We start from the raw sequence: 19,703 nt of genomic DNA on the forward strand, positions 1-19,703 counted from the left end.
TGCATAGCTGTCCATAGCTTGTGCATATGATCCTGCATAGTTTTTGGTGTAATAGGATGAATCAATAATACTTAACAATATAGCCTGATCCACAGGAACTGTACAATATAATTGCGTTGCAGACTTGGCAAGTGACCTAAAAATAAACCTCTTGTTTACCTACCCATTTCTATTTAACAAATTACAAGCTCCGCTATGACATTTCTTTGGGCATTGAGAAGCACCTGGCCTGCCACAACAAACAGCTGTGGACGAATCACAAGCATCATCAAGTGACAACTTATCTGCAATTCACAGCCCTCAGAAATCAGGTCAATATCACTGAGGCCACTGCTCACACTATTTGCAACAAACAAGCAACCTATATAAAAATTATTTTTCACAGAGATGAAAACAGAAGTCAAGCAAACTTCTGTCTTCAAATGTTACAGCCAGCCCTCAAGAACAGAAATTAAACATATTTGTTCACAAAACTGTCCCATTTCTGAAGAGCTGAATGCTTTTTGCTCCCAGTACTGCAAGGAGACACCAAGACTTTTTATAGCAAGAACTACATATTATGAGGGTACTTTTAATGTTCTGCTTCAGGGACTAATATAGAAGATTCTATTTTTTCTGATTCAATCAAATGAGAATGTGTCATGGTTGGGATAAAGGGTTCTGTTCCTTGACAACCAGGGAGTGGTGGTAAGCACGGACAGGAAAACAAAGTCTTGACACTTCCTTGGAAGTTCTTTGAAATGCTTCAGAGAAGAAAACAAAGAGAGAAAAAAATTACATCCTAAGCAAAGCATTACTCTTTTCAAGGCTAAACAAATATTTAATGGACAAGGAACCTCCTCCTGTTCTTCCACCCAGACTACTCTAGTACTGGGAATTCTCTTTCCCCTAAAATGGTTTAATGGGGCCATCAGCTAGCTCGAGCACCTGATCTAAAGTGAATACAATCCTCTCAGCTGTGCAATCCCATAGGACTGTGTGACAGGGAATTTGAATCCTGCCTCTCCACCATCCTCTATCCAGCCCCTCAAAAATCAGCTAGTTAAAGGAGGTAGTTAAGGGGCAAGAGCCATCAATAGGTCAGGAATGCAGAAAGACAGACACAAATGCTGGGAAGGAAGGATGCAATACTAGTAAGCTCAAGCAAATTCAATTACTATTTGATGATAAATAAGGGAAAAAAGAATAGTTCCAAGAGGGAATGTATTTTTTTTTTTAAGTAAAAAACCTACATCCTTGTCTTTCACAGCATTACAATGCTCCAATATTGTCCCCCAAACTGACAAGAATTATCAGTTAACAGCATTTTATAATTTACTTTCATATTTAAAATTGCTCACAACACCAAGATAACACAAGCTTAACGACAGAGATAATATTAGCATAAAGCAATTCAATACCCTGTATCTCTGCCAAAGCAGTTAACTACACCTCTCTGTATAATGTTACACATTTTATTCCCTTGAAGACATCTTACATGTGTATTTCCAAGTCTAATGTGTAGGAAAAGAACGAAACACTAACTTCCATGCTTCACAAAGTAAATGGAGCCAGCAGCAATAGCTCAGAAGCTGTAACTGGACAAAAATGCATGTCCCAACCTACGCAGAGCGTAAGAGGGTGCTCCTGGGGCACACTCCTGCTCTGACACTCCCTTTCATGCACTGCACTGAGATGTCAGAAGGAAGAAAAGTGCAGGTACCCGTTCAGATTCCCTGCAGGAGCAGCTGTAAGAGTAACTGCCAGCACATGCTTCCAACCATGTGCAGTGCAAAAGGGGCGACTGGAGGAACCTCGTGTCCAGCACTATCCATTACTAACTAAGTATCCAAAAACAGCTATCACAGACACAAACCAGTTAATTTCAGCAGGTACAGTGTAGTTACAACTGGAGTCTTTAACTTTTAAAAACTATGATTCGTCCAAGAAATCTTATCATGAACATGTAGGAGAGTGAAAATTTATTGGTTTGGGGTTTTTACAAAATTGTAACGCTAAAGCCCAAGTAATACTGATTTTAACGACAGCAACAAGCATGCAGAGCCTCCAATCTAAAAACCAGCTTGGCATACAATCTTTCGCATGAGAAAGGATTTCGTTCCTTCATTTTGTAGCCCTCAATAAAATTCAGAGAAGGATCAGCATCTCTTTTTGATGATCACAACCTGAGAAAGCATACCATACATATGCTGATAGTTCTTATTACAGTTGCACATTTTACACTCCCTTACAGCTTCTAAAACATCTGTGAAATTCACAACTTCAGTTTTTTTGTATCTAAATTGTCTGCAACAGACATGCAATATGAAATTAAGGCTTGTAATTCTAGGAGTGCTATTAACTTAATAAAATCCAGATTAAAAGTGAATAGCCAGCTAGGTATTTCAAAGCCATTTATAAGCACCAAACTGTAAACTGAGACACCCACCAAAACCACACAACCAAGATAAGCATGCAAACATTCCAGTTACAGCATGAAATAACAAGCAATTTCCCCCCAAGAGAAAAGCACTATGCCAACACTTCACATACAATGGGAATTGACTGTTCCCAAATGTTGATAAGTATAATTAACCTTCCAACCCTGTCTTTGGCCTTGAACATTAAACCTGAATTCATCTTGAAAACCAATTAAAATGCTAAACAGTCTGTCTAGTTTGGGACTGGAGAATAGCATTCAATCAAAAAAAAAAAAAAGCATAGCACAATTGTCTCCTTAGACACCTTCAAAGATCTGTTAGCTGTTTTAGTAAATAAATAAATCACATTTTAACAAGAACTGAAAAAATCTTCATAAAGATCCTGAAATATTTAAGGTTTATGAAGGAAAAATTGAAGGCTTAACAGAAAAATAGCCACAGAGAAAAAAGATAAAGATGTCCCAGGTGGGCTATGAAGTTTGATTTTGCCTTTTCATGCTATCTTTAACAACAGATATTAATTGCACAGTCCGGTTCCCACTCAAAGAGCTTAACTTCTCTCTCTCTCATTCATTCTGCCTTTTAGATTGCCTAATTACAAGGAAATCTACTTATAACTTATGTCACCCCACCTGCTATTTTTATGTTTGCCATTTTATTTTATGAAATTAACAGAACAACTAGACAGGCAGAAGGAGCTAGAATTCTCTTTTTTCTTTCTAACTTCTTCTTTCCTACATCACAGATATTTCCTCTTACAAAAAAAAAAATCATGCCTACTTGCTATGAAATTTAGATGTGTGTGACTCTGATGATCATGTTTCTTTTTATAACTTTACTTGTTCAACAGAAGGAAAAGCAGATAAACTGATTTCTGATTCTCTAGTGAATCTGAATGAGTACCGTTTCATAGTTACTACTCAGTTTTAACATCAAAATTTTGTTTCCAGTATTATATTTTAGTAAAACTTCATTCACTACTGGAGTTCAGAGTGGTATTAATTATTGCTTCTTCCCCATTTTTAGAATTTATTTTAAAATATACACAATATATCTAGTTAACAGGCATCTGTTCCAGTATATCAACAAGCTTAAATTAGCTCCTCATTTTGAAAACAGGTCCTTTATGAAGTGGCAGAAAGTCAGAATCCTCTTTATGCCATATTTCATGCCTTATAACTTCCAAGGAGTTCTCTCGATGCTGTTCAGCTACCCCTGAGAGTGCTGTAGATGGCAGTATTTCACAGAGCTCACCTCCCTGCCCTAACCTGCGGCCAAGGACTGCAACACAGGGAATACACTCTAAGGGTGCTTCAAGAATCTTCAGTTCAGGCATTTCCACAACATAGCACACACGGTAAGAAAGTATGCAAACTGCTTTAATTTGAAAAGCAACCTTCTCAGATGCCTAAATAACTGTACCACAATGCCAGTCAAACAAAAATGTTAATGCAGGTGAGATCGTCCTTAAAACAGCGATCCACAATAAACTGTTCCCCTGTATGGGATTTGAGCACACTCAGACATTTCGTTTCAGATTACCAAAAGAAAAATCACGTTTTCCATAGTAAACCCATATGTCTGATTACAAAATGCTGTTCTAGTGCAGGTGCACATCTGAATTGTCTGCACTTTCACTTTACTTAAAGTTGAGGCACTTTCAGAAAACTGTTGCCTGCACAGAAAACATCTCAATTTCACACTAAGATATAGGTCTAGTCTGTAAGCAACACACTTTCCATGCAGAACTGCCCCAGGCAGTCACTTTTGTCTGGAAACTGAGTTCACATCATGGCATGCATGGCATGAGCTTCACAGGAATGAACTACCTACCACTCATTCCTGGAAAATGTAAGTAACGCAAATCCAAGTACATATACTGCTTTGATTTCCAATTTCCTCTCTTCCTAAAATTTTAGCAGGAGTTTAAAAAAGCAAGGTATGCTATAACCCATTGCTACAACTCTTATGTCTTCTGCCAGAAGCAGACTGAAGGACAAACTGTTCAAATCCCATACCATCATCATGATTTCTACCCATTTCATTGTGGGTAGAAAAATGACTCCACCACTAGCAAGTCAGTAGCTTTAGGAACCACCTCAACAGCAATTTCAGTGCTCCCCCAGATAATAATCCATCTCCTAGCTGTCAGCCTCATTATGCATCTCAAGCAAAGTACACAACACTAGCTCCCAGGACACCGAGCATGCCAGCTTGTCTTTGTAATGCTCACAAATCAGAATCCATGGGAGTCTAGCGTTTCTACTCCTTATAAGGAAGGACAGCCTGCTGAAGATCAAAACTACTGTCTTTGCTACCCAGCAAAACATTTGCTGGGAACTAGAAGATGCATGAGACACCAGAAACAGTGATGATGAAGGAGGAGCAGAAGCCAAGACACCTATGTCATCCTCATTAACTCAGGAAACAAAGTCCAAGGCTGTAATGGAGAGCAGACTGATACCGCTGCATTCCACCAGAGTATCAGCAGGAGGGCTCCTGCAAGTGCTGGTCAGAGCAAATAAACTGATGCTGATAACAACCTCCTGGACTCAGAATTGGGAGGAGTGGAGTGTTACTAATTTTGCTTTATAGCTTACTCTTGCAGTAATTTGTTTGAGCCGGGAGGAGACATTGACATAGGCACATGAACTGCAGCTTCTCCCACACTGTTACAATAGCATGATTTTTGCAAGGTAAGCAGCAAAGTCCATCATGCATGGGATTCAAGTAGAGACATTTAAAATTTCACAACTGCAAACTATTCATGTATCATGCAAGCTTCCATCAGTGAACACCTATATTTTTCTCCAGAGAAAGTAAAGCAAAGCACAAGAACACAGATTTCTGAATTGCTAAGACAGGCAGGACAGCTGCAAAGAAGAAAAAATCAATATGCTGCTATATGTTTAAATGAATGGAGAGAGGTGCATGAGGCTAAAGATGTAACTTTTATGGACACGGAATAAAGCTGGGATGGAGAAAAGATGTTGAGAAGAGTCAGACAATTATAACCAAAACAGTTAATGACACAGGACCATCACCTAAAAGAGGACCAAAGCAAGACAAATATGGAGATAAATGTTTTGGTTTTTTTATTAAATCACAGAACAAATTTCAAGCAAACATGACCCTGCAACAGGACGGAACTAAGGCTGCCAGAGCTTAAGTGGGCTTTTATTCAGTACTGATGTCAACAGCAGCATTGTGCCACAAAAAGAGGACAGATGCTAAGCAGAGTTGTAAAATTGTACCTATTATACCTGTGAGTGGTAATAAAAAAGCCTCATCATTTCTTCTCCCTCACCACTCAACTCTTGGGACCCTTGATACTGGAGAAGGGAGTGAGGATTCAGTAAGAGTTTTCAGACTGAAAGGTAAAACCCTGATAACATATGCACATCTGCCTTCACTCAGGTCCTTTTCTAAGACTTCACATGAAACTTGTTTAGCAATTATTTTTTGTTCCTCCACAATTTCCCCTGTCTGGGCTGCCCTGCTGCAGAACACGCTGTGCAGATTGCAGGTGGTCAGCTATAGCAAGTTACAAGTCATTAAAACACCATCTGCTCCCTGACAAAAACAGCAACAACAAATGAAAAAAACACCAAAAACCCCCCACATCCCTTTCTTCCTTCCCTCCACCAAGAAGGTGACAGGCAGAGGTGCAAAATCAAACACCATCTCTATGAAGGCACTGAACTACATTCAGAAAACTATTCTATGAGCCAAGAGCTTGCTTCCACAACATTTCCCCCAACACTTTCAAGCCAAATGAATCATAACAGATGCTACTCATTTGGCAAGAAAGACAACACAAGCTTCTTAAAATCTGCATTTGTAAGATAGAAATATCTGCTAAGCAAGCAGTTTATGTTTTGATCACTTACAAGAAACTAGCAGTCAAAAAACCCCAACCAAACCACACCACCAAAAAAACACCGAACTGTTTAAAATGAAATTGCTAGCTAACACTGGAAATTAATACATATTTTTAAACCCACAGAAATGTCTACAAAATGCCTACAATGAATCACAGTTCAAATTTAGGTGCAATACTGCAGACATGTTTCAGCCATCACTTTTGAACATTATACATTAAATCAACACCAGGTCTCTCTCCCTCTAACTTCCCTTTCCTCTTCCCAGGCTGCCAGCACAAATGCTTTCTTACATATTCAATTCACAAAAGGTCGACTGCCAGACAATATTCCGCATACAGAATTAAAAGAAAAAACAAATTGAAACGCATTGTCTTTAGTTCTTAAGAACAATACACAGTGAAGTTACACTTAACACTGTTTTCTTAAAATGCAACAAGCCTTAGCTTCCTGAAGTTTAAAATTAAACCCAAAAGAGCTAGCAGTTTGAGAAGCATGAGCCTCCTGTTGCTACACTGCAATACCCAGTGTCCACGTTGTTACAGAAATATTATTGGTTTCTTCTTCCAAAAGCAGACTAAGCCATCTAATTTTTCTGCTGGATGTTCATCAGCCTGATCCATAATATACTGTTGCAAGTTCTGATGAAGAAGACACGAAGATATGATTTTTAACTGTTCTCAGCATAAGAAATGTCATGCTGGTAATTATTTCAGATGCATAATGAATTCTTGTACCTGCAATAAGAGGAAGAAGTAGTCCACAAATTATTATCCAGAATAATTAAGGAACAGAGTTCAGAAATAAATCCATGTAAGAAAACAAAGAATGAAAATGCAGGAAGACAGGCAAAGCTACATCTGCAATATATTGTCAGAAATTCATACTGGCAAATATTTAATCTCTATAGGATGTAAATATTAATAATTTATTCTCTTTTTGAATGAAAGATTACAGGTGATACTTTGAAGCATTCACAGAATACAGCAACTGAAACAGTACAGTTCAATGCTGACTTTTGTGTTATTCTGTTCATGCCTCAATTCCATCTATGCTGCTAATATGGCAATTAATAAGATGGAGGGTATTTCAGTATATTTATATTAAGAGATAACACAAGTCCTGTGCATAAGTAGGTTATATTTACAAAAACAATCTATCAATCACAGAGGAAAGTGACTTAAGATAAGCAAAAAAGCCCAGTTTTCTTCATTTCATAAAGAAGGAAGAAATACAATTTGATAATTAACAAAATAAACAGCTAAAATGTGTATTGAAGTTCTTTTCTGGTCAATTAGTAACAAAAAATAAACATTGATACTCAACAAATGGTACAACATGCAGTCATTGATTTGTTACGCTGGAAAATCACCACCACCTACCAGATATTTAATCTTCTTTTTGACATAAATCAAGCTTTGTTTAGGAAGAAGGTAGAAATTAAAAATAAGATATACAAGGAAACTTTTTACGTCTACATGAAGAGGGCTATTTATATATAAATATATATGGCTGTTTATAAGCCAAAACCAGGGAAAGTCCAAAAGCTTGCCTTAATTCAACAAGGTTTCTGAACACCAAAGTAGCACAACTTGTAACATGATCTCACAGAGACCAGAGCAGAGGTCTTCTACAAATCTAAAAAGAAAGCAAACCAAAACCACCAAAAAACACACTCTCTCAGACCACAGGCCTCATTTCCTTACACCACTTCTTAGTTCAGTTAAGAAGAAAATATATTTCCCCGCTCCAAGCTGACAGCCAAACAGAGCTGATGACACTGAAAATAACTGATTATTGAGCTTCAAAGAGAAATATTCTTGTTAGTGCACGGAGAGGAATATTGAGCGGTGTTCTTTGAAGCACTGACAGTAAGTGGGTATAGTTAATATTTAATTAAAGTAGCTGCCATGGTACAGATCCATCTGTACACTCAGGTTTATTTCTCGCCAGTTTCTCCTTTACTTTATAGGGCAGCTCATTGCTCACTGCGCCCTACCTTCATCAGAATCTATAAGCCTTCTGCTCAGCGCTCCTTTGCCTTAGCAGATTTTTTTTTTAATCAAAGGAGAACAATTCTCATGAAGGAAGAACATTTATTCTTGTCGATGATTTCAGAATTGTCTTAAAAATTCTGCTCATGCTCAGTAATTTTGTGCTATTTAAATAGATGGAATTGTCATTTCAGTAGGGGAAATGCTTTCTGCTTGCCAGTATCACAGGCCTCAAATCCATGCTTTCCTCTGATGACTTTCTTTCCCAGGTATTGTAATGTAGCTGTTTGCATTAAGGTTTATCCTGACCATTTTCAAGGCAGCACAGGTTTGTAACAGATAACTACAATCCTGTTTGCAAGCTTGAATCAAGGTGCTGTTTTTAAAAACAGCAAGCAGTGAATCTTTAGAGGTAGCTTAGTATGGGATCCTTAATTCTGCGTACAAAAGATCCAAATGTTAGCTCTGCACAATCAAAGAATACATTTTAATTACTGATGAGAAATTACAGAATTGTGATTTCAACAGGGGAAATCTGTATTGTAACATAAATCTTCCAGCCTCCTAGAGATCATGACAGCCTAGCAAGACCTTTAGTGTTAGAATTGTAACTTTTCATGTCTTGTGCAGATTAAATTTGTATTTTTTTTTTATTCACTAACTGAAGCAGATACCTTCAAAGTCTGCCATTTCCATCATACAGATAGGCAAACTTGCTTTACTTACCTATACCAAAACTTCTTTCTTTTCTAAAGGAGTCTGCAAATAAAATGAAGGGCTGCAGGTCACAGCTGTTGTGTTGGGCTGAAGACCCAGCTGGGAGCCCTGCACTGAGAACTGCCAGCTCGCAGTTTACAGGAGGTTATCTCCTTCTAATGTATTGCTAGGACACTCTTACCTATGCAAATATATACATGCACACATGCAAATAATATTCTACAGGTTCAGCAAGTCCTTGCAGCAAAGCAGATTCTACATAGGCCCTGTATCACATCTAGACAGCACACACCACTCTCTTAGTAACACAGCAAAGTGTATCACTTAAGGAAAAGAAAAAAATAAACCCTCCTGCAGCTAGTAGTCCTCCAGAGTGTCTGATCTATCTGGAGAGAACATAAGGATATTGCCATGGCCTCTTCTAAAACTATGATCTCCTGAAAAACAGCTAAAGCCACAGTTAGTCAGATGGTGCCTAGAGCTACAAGAAATCAGACACAAAATTCCCGTCAGCCCTTTAATGGTGACTTTTGTAGGAGACCAAGGCAGAAGACAGATGGTAAGTATCCAGTGAAATTGGAACAGATAATGTAGCTGGAACTGCAGATGAAGTAGACAGGCCATATCTCACATGAAAAAGCAGCAATCCCAGATGTCTTTTCCTCAATAAAGGTAACAGAAAGAGGCCCTCACCATTCTACTTACACAGACAAAAATAGAAGAGAAGCAAAAAGGCCACCTCAACTTTGGCAGAGCAGCTGCTATTAGGTTAGGAAAGTGATGCAAGTGGTCTCCACTCACAAAAGACAGTCCTCCATTAGTAACATGTACATGACATCCACTTTAAGTATGTTAGACATCAGCTACAAAAGCTTGGCCATTAATTATTAATTAATCCTATCTACTACTTCAGGTAACAATTTATTCTTCAATCCTCCTCCTTTCCCTCTGCATATTACCATAACTTCAGTGACATTGCCTGAATTGGAAAAGTATATTTCCAGGGACAAAAATCAGAAGTCAATTCAGCATTGTAAGGTTCCCCCATAAGAAATGGAAAGAGAAGAGCAGCAGATTTCTTATTCAGAGAACCAATCATGATCAGCCACCTAGAGGGCTGGAAAATATGCAACTCTAAAATCTAATATTGATATGGAAATTTCTCTTTGTAGACGTTGTCCTTTGGCTGTCCAATACGAGACCTAAATGACTTCTCCTGTTGCTGAGACCTCTCTTTTTGTCTCCCAAAGTGGAAAGAGGGCATTAAAAATAAGGAGCATTAAGAGAAGAGAGAATGTTTGCATTATCTTCTGCTGCAGCATAGTCAGTTACTCAACTGTACAGTTATACTAGCAATATTTAACATGTTTTGCAAAATTATATTGTCTGGCATACTATACCCAGAATAAATGTGTGGTAGCTGTATAGTACATGTAACAAATCCACTGAGATGTGTCAAAGCCAAATTTCCCCTCCATTTGGCCCAGGCTTACAGTGCAGGCTATTAACCAAGTTTAGCTGGTGTACGTCTCCCTGTGCCAATACTGTTCAGAAGGAGAACAAGCCATTAAAAACAATGAATTGACACTGAGCTGATGCCAATTTGTTGGCCAAGTCTACAGAACTTTTCCTTTGCAGTTTTCCCTGCCAATCACACTAGCTGCTATTTGACATCTTCAACAAATAATTTTTAAAATTTTTTGTATTAACTCTGTATCTAGACAAAATTTGTTTCCTCTAGACTTGGATTAACACATTCATACTTACTCAAACACTCCTTGCTAAAGACCTTAGAATGGTCTTTAGGTTCAATATAAGTGCCACTTCCAAATCTTGTCATTTTCATCTTGTTAATGTTTCAACTTAGACTCACTCCTCTATTTCTGAAACTGGTTTAGGTACCAACCTGATGTCTTTAGCTACTTTATTCCATATTTATGCATGGACTATGTATAAATAAAATTGAAACTGGTGTACTAGAACAGTTAACACTTCCTTTAGGTACCAACCTGATGTTTTTAGCTACTTTATTCCATATTTATGCATGGACTATGTATAAATAAAATCATCATGTTTCAAGTACTTAAAATATATATCCTTTTTTTAAAAGTTACTCCATGTTCTTTATTAAAAAATCCAGTAGTCTTGAGTGCCCAGTAGTCCCTCAAAAAGTACAGTACAGCAGCTTCCAAGACATGAAAAAATGACAACACTAGCATTAGTCATATTAGAGCATTCAACATCTACCAAAAAAATTAAATTATACATCCACCTATTAGTGGAAAAGGAGCATTTGGTTGACTTCACAGGTACTCACTCTTCACCTGAAAGGCAAAAGGTCTGAAGCAAAGCAGTTCTGGGGGTTTGCACCATCTCCACCCAGCACCACTCCTACAATTTACATCTAATTTAGCTCACAGTTGTAACTCCGGGGAGCCAGTGCTCAGTACAGCACAGAACTTCAGTTTCATGTTCAGCAGCCATGGTGTAGGTGGCAAGGAGTCGGCAGGACTGACATGTTCTACACAGGAAGCACAAAGATTATCTGTGCCTGTCTACAAAGCAGGAGATGCACCAATGGTAAACTGCCTAAGAACAAATAAATGCCTCCATCAAGAAGATGAGCTGCCTCATTTCCATATGAAATGGAAAATTCCATATTGAACCCCCCCCACAAGTGAGGGTGGGGATGAGGGAGAAGAAAAAGCTAAGTGGTTCACTCTTAAAAGTCAGGCCCAAGTAACACAGACTGCTATATGAATTGCCATAGTATCTCTGTTTAGACCAAACATTTTCCTTGCATTATGTAATAAATTGCACCACTCTAAATGGAGCTCTAAACTGGCTCAGTTCCGTTCAGAGACACAAATAAACTTGTTCTTGTGATTGCCTTCCACTAGAAAAAATACTGAAAGAAATATCACAAGAGGTCTGATTACATTTAAAGCCTTCTAACAGAGCTCTTATGAGACAAAGGTGAAGTCGTGCAAGGAAAGAGACTAGTGACCTACAGCCATGTTAAATATTTGTTATGTATTGTGAATTTCAGACTGAAACTCTAGCATGTTTCAGCCCTTCTCTTAGACTAGTTCTCCAGCGAGGAACAATAGGAAACCCACTCTCCTGGTACAGTATGGTGCTACTGTATGCGAGTCCCAGAGCTGAGACACAACAAACTGCAGTTTATGCAGACCCACTGCTTTAATGCCTAAACAATATCCTAGCTATCTCTTCTGTGCTAAAGAACAATATTTGACTAATGCAGCACAAAGGTTCACAAGTCGTGCCAAAACCTCCACTGCAAATAAACTGCTTCCTCTTCTCCTGGCAGCACCAGCATCCCACCACACAAAGAACAAACCTCCACCCTGCCCCCTCCACCACCGTCCCCACGCACATCGCAGGCTCTCGGGCAGCCACCTCTGAGACGAGACTGGAAGGAACAGCTTGCACAGGGAGTGGCAAAATTGGGATTTATTCTGAAAGCTTCATGTGGCTGTGAACAGTATTTTTCCCTAACTCCAGTTATACACTGTGTATAGTATATAATATACACTCCAGTATATATTATATACTATACACAGTTATATAATATTCTGCATTTTCATGTCATGCAGAAACAAACCAAGATATGGCCTGTTTTAAAGAAAAAAACCAGTGATCCATAAGCAGCTATTTACATCAGAACTAAATATGCAAGAACAAAGAAAAAATATGCTATTTAGTACTGAAGAGTTTATATCTGTCAGCATGTATCCCCATAACAAGTGATATTTTCTATTACACTGCAAGCAGACCAGGAAAAACTACTGTTTCAAGTTTCTCAATTCGATGCCATTTAAGAAATATCTATTCACATATTTACAGCATTAACACAATTTTTTAAACCTGCAAAGATTGCAAGACCATAAAATATGAATATATTAACTAAAAAATTAGGTCAATGCAATATTGAAACAAATGCCACCCATCTTTTACCTAATAAAAGTATTCACTTTGCCCATAAAGGATGCTTTTTACTATGTCTTAGAAGTAGTTAGGAAAAAAATCTACGTGAAATTTCAAGCAAATGAACTTGCTGTGCACCTGGCCAAGTGTTTAATGAATCTTAATACATGACATTTCACCTTTAGAATAAAGGCAGAAATCTTTTATAATTCATGAACTTGATACCAACTAAATCTATAATTTACTTTCACAAATCTTGTATCAACAATATGGCTCTCTTTTTCAGTATCACCCTCCAGTTGTAAGTAATAAATTGTCTTAACTCTCCAAGTCATCTGTAACAAATACAACATCTAAAGAACATTTTTGAGGAAAAATATGCCAGTCACTGAGACGTGACCCTCTTAAGTAGTTAGAAAAAGACCTACTGTACATGAGACAAAGCCAGGTTTGGAATGACGCTTCTGCTACTTGAAGAGTCACGTAAACCATTCATGGGTGTTATTCATTACTCTGAGGTGGAATGAGAGGTGAAAATTATCCTTTAATTTATTAAGTCTTGGGAATGCTTAGGAACAGATAAATAATACCCAAGCCACAGTCAAGGGCCCAACTTGGTTTACTAGACCACCTGCTTAAAGACTATTGGCTCTAAACATGTGAATTCTAAAAAACCCACTTATTTTCTCATGTGTAATTCCTTACATAGCTAAAACTGTCAACAAAAAAGTCTAAGTTAAGCAAGAAGACTCAATTTTTTTTTTCCACATGTTTAAATGACCAGTATTGTACCTGCACTTCCAAGTCCAAACCTATTCAAAAGAAACTCACTGGTCTTTTGAAATAACCTTCACAATACCATGGCTTCTGTTTGCAGGCAAGAAAAAGATAACTCTGAAAGGAAACATGCTGGTTTCCTTATCTCAACTCAATAGTCATATTAACAGCTTCTGCAGTACTGCAACACAAACACTGGGTGACAGGATTAATGAACTGGCAAACGGCTGAACATACAGATAGCATATGAACTAGCTCAAGCTTAGATGCAATGAGAACTTTTTCAAATGGATGAATGAATGGTTAAATGAAAAAAAAAAGGAAAATCAGATACACACATTCCCATATGGTGTCAAAGTCACTGTAACCTTAAGAACTTCTTGAGAGACAGATGTAGCATTTTTAGTGGATGAATGATAAGTGCTGTACCCCGTGCTGAGGGAACAAGCTGAGATAAAATCTCACATCCACAATTAAGAGTGTGAAGAAAATTAGGTTTATTTATTCCTCTCCTAGCACCAGAAGTCCAAGCTATTTCCTCAAAGTGAAAATCTTACTTCCCAAATGCCTCCCACCATCTGTCAAACAGTTTTAGCTGTTGTCAAGAAGCTTCTTATGCTACTATACACGTTACATCTGCAACAGATTTCCTTCTTGTAGAGTACAGATGGGATTAAACACTGTTTTATAACAAATATAGCAAAATACTGCTCCAGATTTCAACTGTGTCCAATCCAGAACCAATTACTCTGAAAAAAACACTTTAACATATCTGCTACTAATCAGTGGCCTATTATGAGCACTGTTTCTCAGACTTCACTTGCTGCATTTATAGAGTTCAACACTCTATACCGGGCTTCCTTTTAAAAGCCAATGTCAGCCCGCACAACATCAAGCTCCACCACAGTCTGAAATTACCAAAATGAGACAAATCACCAGAAAAGCATGCAATTTGCTGTTCCCACAAGCTGGACAAGCATATGTTTTAAGACAAAGCTACACAGCTGCTTCTACTGCATCTAAACTGATGGGAGTTTCTTAGGCAGAGAAACTCCCTCCTTCATCAGAAGCTGATTTATAAAAACATACCCAAATCAATGCAGATTCTTCAAGTCCAAGGTCCAAATTAGTCCACAGGGAAGCAACAATAGATCTACTCTACTACTTGCAAATACCATGAAGTATTTTTCAACGTAAATAATAAATTTTTTCTAGTTTTTGGTTACTAGACCTTCTCTAGCACCTACAAAATTTGTGCAAGTCATACTTTTCTCAATATTTGTTCACACATTCTCAAGAGAAGCAAGAGCCCTACAAAGCCCTTCACATTGCTCCAGCTTTAAACTCAGAGCACGATTCTCCACTTTGTTTTAGTGGGAGAGGTGTAGGCAGCAGATGGAAGGAAGGGAACTATTTACCAGCTGAAGTTAAACACAGAGGATATCAACTTTACCCAAAAGACAAGAGAACAGCAAAATCACTCAAGCAAAATTCAGAGACGATCCTCTAAAATGAATCAAGGCATTGGGAAAAACAGTTTTGGTCGCTGTCAGGTTTTTAGTTGAACTGTTTTTTTCAAACAAAACAAATGACAAAGACTGTGCCCATCATTTCTTCTGCCTTAAACAAGATTTACTTCTGAACTGTATTACCATCAACCAACCTGTTCTAATAGAAGATGATTATAACTGCTGCCTAACAAACCAGAAAAGATTAACCAATTCAACATCATTATGTTCACATCAGAATACTGAAGGGGGGGTGGGGGAGGAGAAAACTACACAGTAAATGCAGTTCACTCAGGAAATCATCTAAAGCATGATTTCACACTTAGAAGCAGTATTTTTAAGTACCACACCAATTCACCAAAACAATCTAGGCAGCGAACTACACTACTTCACCCTTCCTGTGAAAACAGTGACTACACAAACACCTCCCTCAAAAAGCTTTCTGCCACTGCTCCTCCGCTTCCCAACTGTACATCTGCTGCAGAAGCAAGATCTTCATTAACAGCATAGTCTATTATGAAACACAATTTACCTGACCAAGATGTTCACATCACAGTTCAGAGAATAGGATCAGCAACATCTGTGTTTATACCACTATAATTACATTGCATAGACTGCAGAAAAACCCACACATGTTGGGAATAAGACTATGCTGTTTTCTACAGCTATCGCTATTTCTTCACTGAAGGACTTTTTTTGGTTTTGTTTTCCCTCATTATTCTACATTTTGTTGAACAATAAAAACTGGTCTTCTGTGTTTAATCATAAATTTGAGTAATGTAGAGTTTGACACATTCATTAAAAAGAAACAAACAGAACTAAAACAAACTACATTGCTTGGCCCATTAGGAAGTTTTAAGTATATGACATTAAGTAAATTCTCCAGCAAATTTATTTTCTGTTCTGAAGAAGACCAAGAGACTAAGAGATAAGTTATCTGACAGACAGCCTAAAGCAAGAGGAATTACACAGCACAGGAAGAGAGAAGGGAGAAAAAGCCCTTAGAAAACTCTGCTGCATGCTTCAGGAAACAGAATTTGTGGGAAATGCAGCGGGGAAGCAGGTGGTAAAGCAGTAATCAGTGAAGAGATGAAAGCCTAATAATTGACTCAACACAGTTCATTAAGACTTGGCTGAGTGTTCTATGCAAAGATTTACTGGATGGAGAGGAGGCTGGAACACAACTTCACAGAATACAAAGTATGCATAGTTTCTTTACTATGTAGTTGCACAACCATTTATTTGAAAGTATAACAGCAGACCAGACAAAAGAAAATGCATAAGTGCTGCATCATCACCTTAGACCCTTCTCAATCACATCAACAGAATTTAATAAAAAGGCAATCTCAAAATGAGCCATCTTCAATAAACTTCCCTTCGCCCAAATTATTTTCCTTTCATTTCGGCATCTTATTTCTCTTTGGAACAAAACCTGAGACACTGCAGCAAGCACAATTAAAAGAACAGGACCACTGAAGTCTTTCTGTCCCACTTCAGTTCCCCATAAAAAGTGTACAAGTCTGCAACATCATAAAATTCCTCCTTCTATTGTATTGTAAAAGTTAACAAACATCAACAAGCATTTATAGAACACAGTTTGAGGTACTCTGGGGTTTACACATGCAGCAGAGATATAAGCTGGATAGACCTTTACTAAAAAGTCATTTTTTAAACTAATTTGACAAAGCAGCATGTTTAAAAGTTGTTCTTTTCCCTGACCCATAACTAAAGTAGAAAAAGGATTATGTCTTGCTAGGTCTAAGCTACATCAGCCTCATAGTATTTGGTTTAGTTAGAACATCATTTTTAGAGTCTTCCAAACTAAATGATTCTAATACCTCCATAACACTAGAATAGAAAATGAAAACAAAGAGGAGCCAAAGGGTCCACAAGTGACCACAACCACACATCCCTTTTTCCCCAACTAGTTTCGATTCTGAAGTAGACACATCAAATCAGCAGCTGGAAAGGAGCGCTCTACAGTCAGGTTTTGGAAAGCTGTATAATCACAAAACAAACCGCAAAGCTCAGGAGCTTTGACTAAAAACTAGCACTTAGCTGAAACAACAAATTACCTCAGAAGTTTGCAGGGAATTGGAAAACACAACAGCACACAGAAAACTTCACCAGTCTACAGTTACTTTGTAGCCAACAATGCAACTATGTTCTTCTCATATTTTCCGCATCATTGAAAACCAGAACTGTATCAATTCCAAACTCTCATTCAACAGACCTGACAAAGACAAGTGGGAAGCCCTGCTCTTTACACACCCATTATGCCCACTGTAGAGTAACAACTCGGTTCTAACTCCTGGCTTTTCCAAACTTCAAAACTGAGGTTGATAATTAATGAGCATTAGCAGGGTCCCGATTGCACTAACACTTAACAGATCAAACAGATTTATATGTCTTATTATTAAGTTGAAATGATTGAAGTTATAAAAGCTGCCAGATGAAAATCAGCTCTTTTTAAAAGGTATCCTGATCCCAGTCCCAAGAACTCTGTTTCAGACAGTGGCAGCACAAAACACGTTAGAAACAGCGAGACACTGAACTGATGGCTTTCCTGCTTTCAGAAGGCGAATTCAACAGCGCACTGCTGTAACACACAATTTGCGAACACCACTATTTCACCAACGGTGTGAACTTCACGTGAACGATCGCCGCGTTCGTTGAGCAAGACTGGGCCCTTGGAGCCCAGTTTCTTTAGGAAGCGAGCCATGTGCAAGGCCTGCTAATAGAGACGCAGAAGCGCGGCTGGCAGCGCCGCGGGACCGGGGACAGTAACTAGGTTTCGCTCCCCAGGGCACGGCTGCAGCGCAAGCTCATTTTCCCCGCGCGGGGGGAAGGCAGGAGGTTACCGGCAGTCACGGCAGCGGCATTTTAACCGCTTTAACGCCGCCGCTTCCAACGGCGCCCGGCGGGCGGTGGGCCCGGGGCGCGCTGGGGCGCTGCCAGCAGCCGGCCCGCGGCTGCGGAGCCCGGCACCGCACCGAGCGGCCGCAGCCGCTCAGCCTCGCCCGCGGGACCCCGCCGAGCCCTCCGGGCGCCCAGCAGCCCCCACCGGGCCCGGCGCTACCGGAGACCCCCGGGGCTCCCAGCAAGCCCCTCCCGCCCGGCAGCCGGGGAGGCGGCATGCACGGCAGCGAGGCCCCGGCGGGGACCCGGGTGGCACCGTGGCACACGCCTCCCGCCTGCCGCCCGCAGCCGCGGTCGCTGCGGCGCTGCCCCGGAGCCGCCGCTGCCCTCACCTCTGCCCGCAGCAGGTCCGGCAGGAGGCGCGGCGGGGAGCGCGGCCTGTGTGGATGTGCGGGCGGGCTGGCAGGACCCCTCCCCTGCCCCGCGCGGCACAGAGCGCTCCCGCTGCTCCGCTCCCGCTGCTGCCGCCGCCCCGCCCGGTCGCCGCCTGATCCGCTCATCCGCCGCGGCGGGAGGCGCGCGCGCAGGCGCGGGAGGCGGCGCGTGGGGGACGGGCGGGCGCGCGGGAGCCGCCTCAGACCCGGGACGGGCCCGGGAGGTGCCGGGGGAAATCCCGTCCGTGCGCACCGGCGCTGTAACATCACCCAGCCTGGTGCTGCGGGATAACTTAGGCAGCGGGAAAGTAGAAACAGTGGAAATGAAATGCGATCTAAAGCATGCCCGAAAAACTGCAAGACGTGGTCTCAGATTAACATCACAACGGGAACCCCGCATTGGTTTTTTCCCCGTATTTTTATCACATCAAAATATGACTTCTCAGAATCACAGAATCAATTAGGTTGGAAAAGACCTCCAAGGTCATCGAATCCAACCTGTGACCCAACACCACCGTGTCAATTAGACCGTGGCGCTAAGTGCCACATCCAGTCTTTTCTCAAACACCTTCTCGAACGGAGGGTGACTCCACCGCCTCCCTGGCCAGCCCCCTTCCATGTTTAATCACCCTTTCTATGAGCGGAAGGTGATTCCACCGCCTCCCTGGCCAGCCCCCTTCCATGTTTAATCACCCTTTCTATGGAGAAATCCTTCGCTTTATCCAACTTAAACCTTTTCTGCTGCAGCTTGAGGCTGTGTCCTTTTGTCTTGTTGCTGGCTGCCTGGGAGGAGAGACTGACCCTCACCTGGCTCCATCCTCCTTTCAGGGAGATAGAGATGACAATAATGTTGCCTCCTCTCCTCCTAGCACTTTTAAACACATCCTCGGTAATAAGAACCACCACGAGCAGCTTGCATATATTACTGTATTTCAAGTAACATCAGCATGTACCTCACGTTGTTATCACCTGCCAGTTGACAGTGCTGAAAACAGTTGCTAAATGCAGAGCATCTTCACTTACTTCAAGGGAAAGTACTGTCAGGGCATTCAGAAGATATCTGGCACCTTCAGCACTGACCCCCAACGAATGACGCAGAAAAGTTGACACTTTGGATTAATGTTTCCAACTCCAGAAATAAATCTTTTTGCTCCATCCAATTTTC

At 40.2% G+C, this 19,703-nt stretch overlaps 1 protein-coding gene across 4 annotated transcripts in view; it reads right to left on the reverse strand.

The window, feature by feature from the left end:
• OSBPL8 (oxysterol binding protein like 8) overlaps nt 1–18,677 on the reverse strand; it is an 84,644-nt gene extending 65,967 nt beyond the window's left edge. For all 4 annotated transcript variants that reach the window (XM_039703897.1, XM_039703896.1, XM_039703890.1 and 1 more), the window contains exon 1: nt 18,497–18,677. The gene's annotated coding sequence lies outside the window, so the exon portion shown is untranslated. The remainder of the gene's footprint in view (nt 1–18,496) is intronic.
• Between the last annotated feature and the right edge of the window lie 1,026 nt (nt 18,678–19,703).

Source organism: Passer montanus, unplaced genomic scaffold (assembly GCF_014805655.1).
Source record: "Passer montanus isolate IOZ18808 unplaced genomic scaffold, ASM1480565v1 scaffold17, whole genome shotgun sequence".
Lineage (NCBI taxonomy): Eukaryota > Metazoa > Chordata > Aves > Passeriformes > Passeridae > Passer > Passer montanus.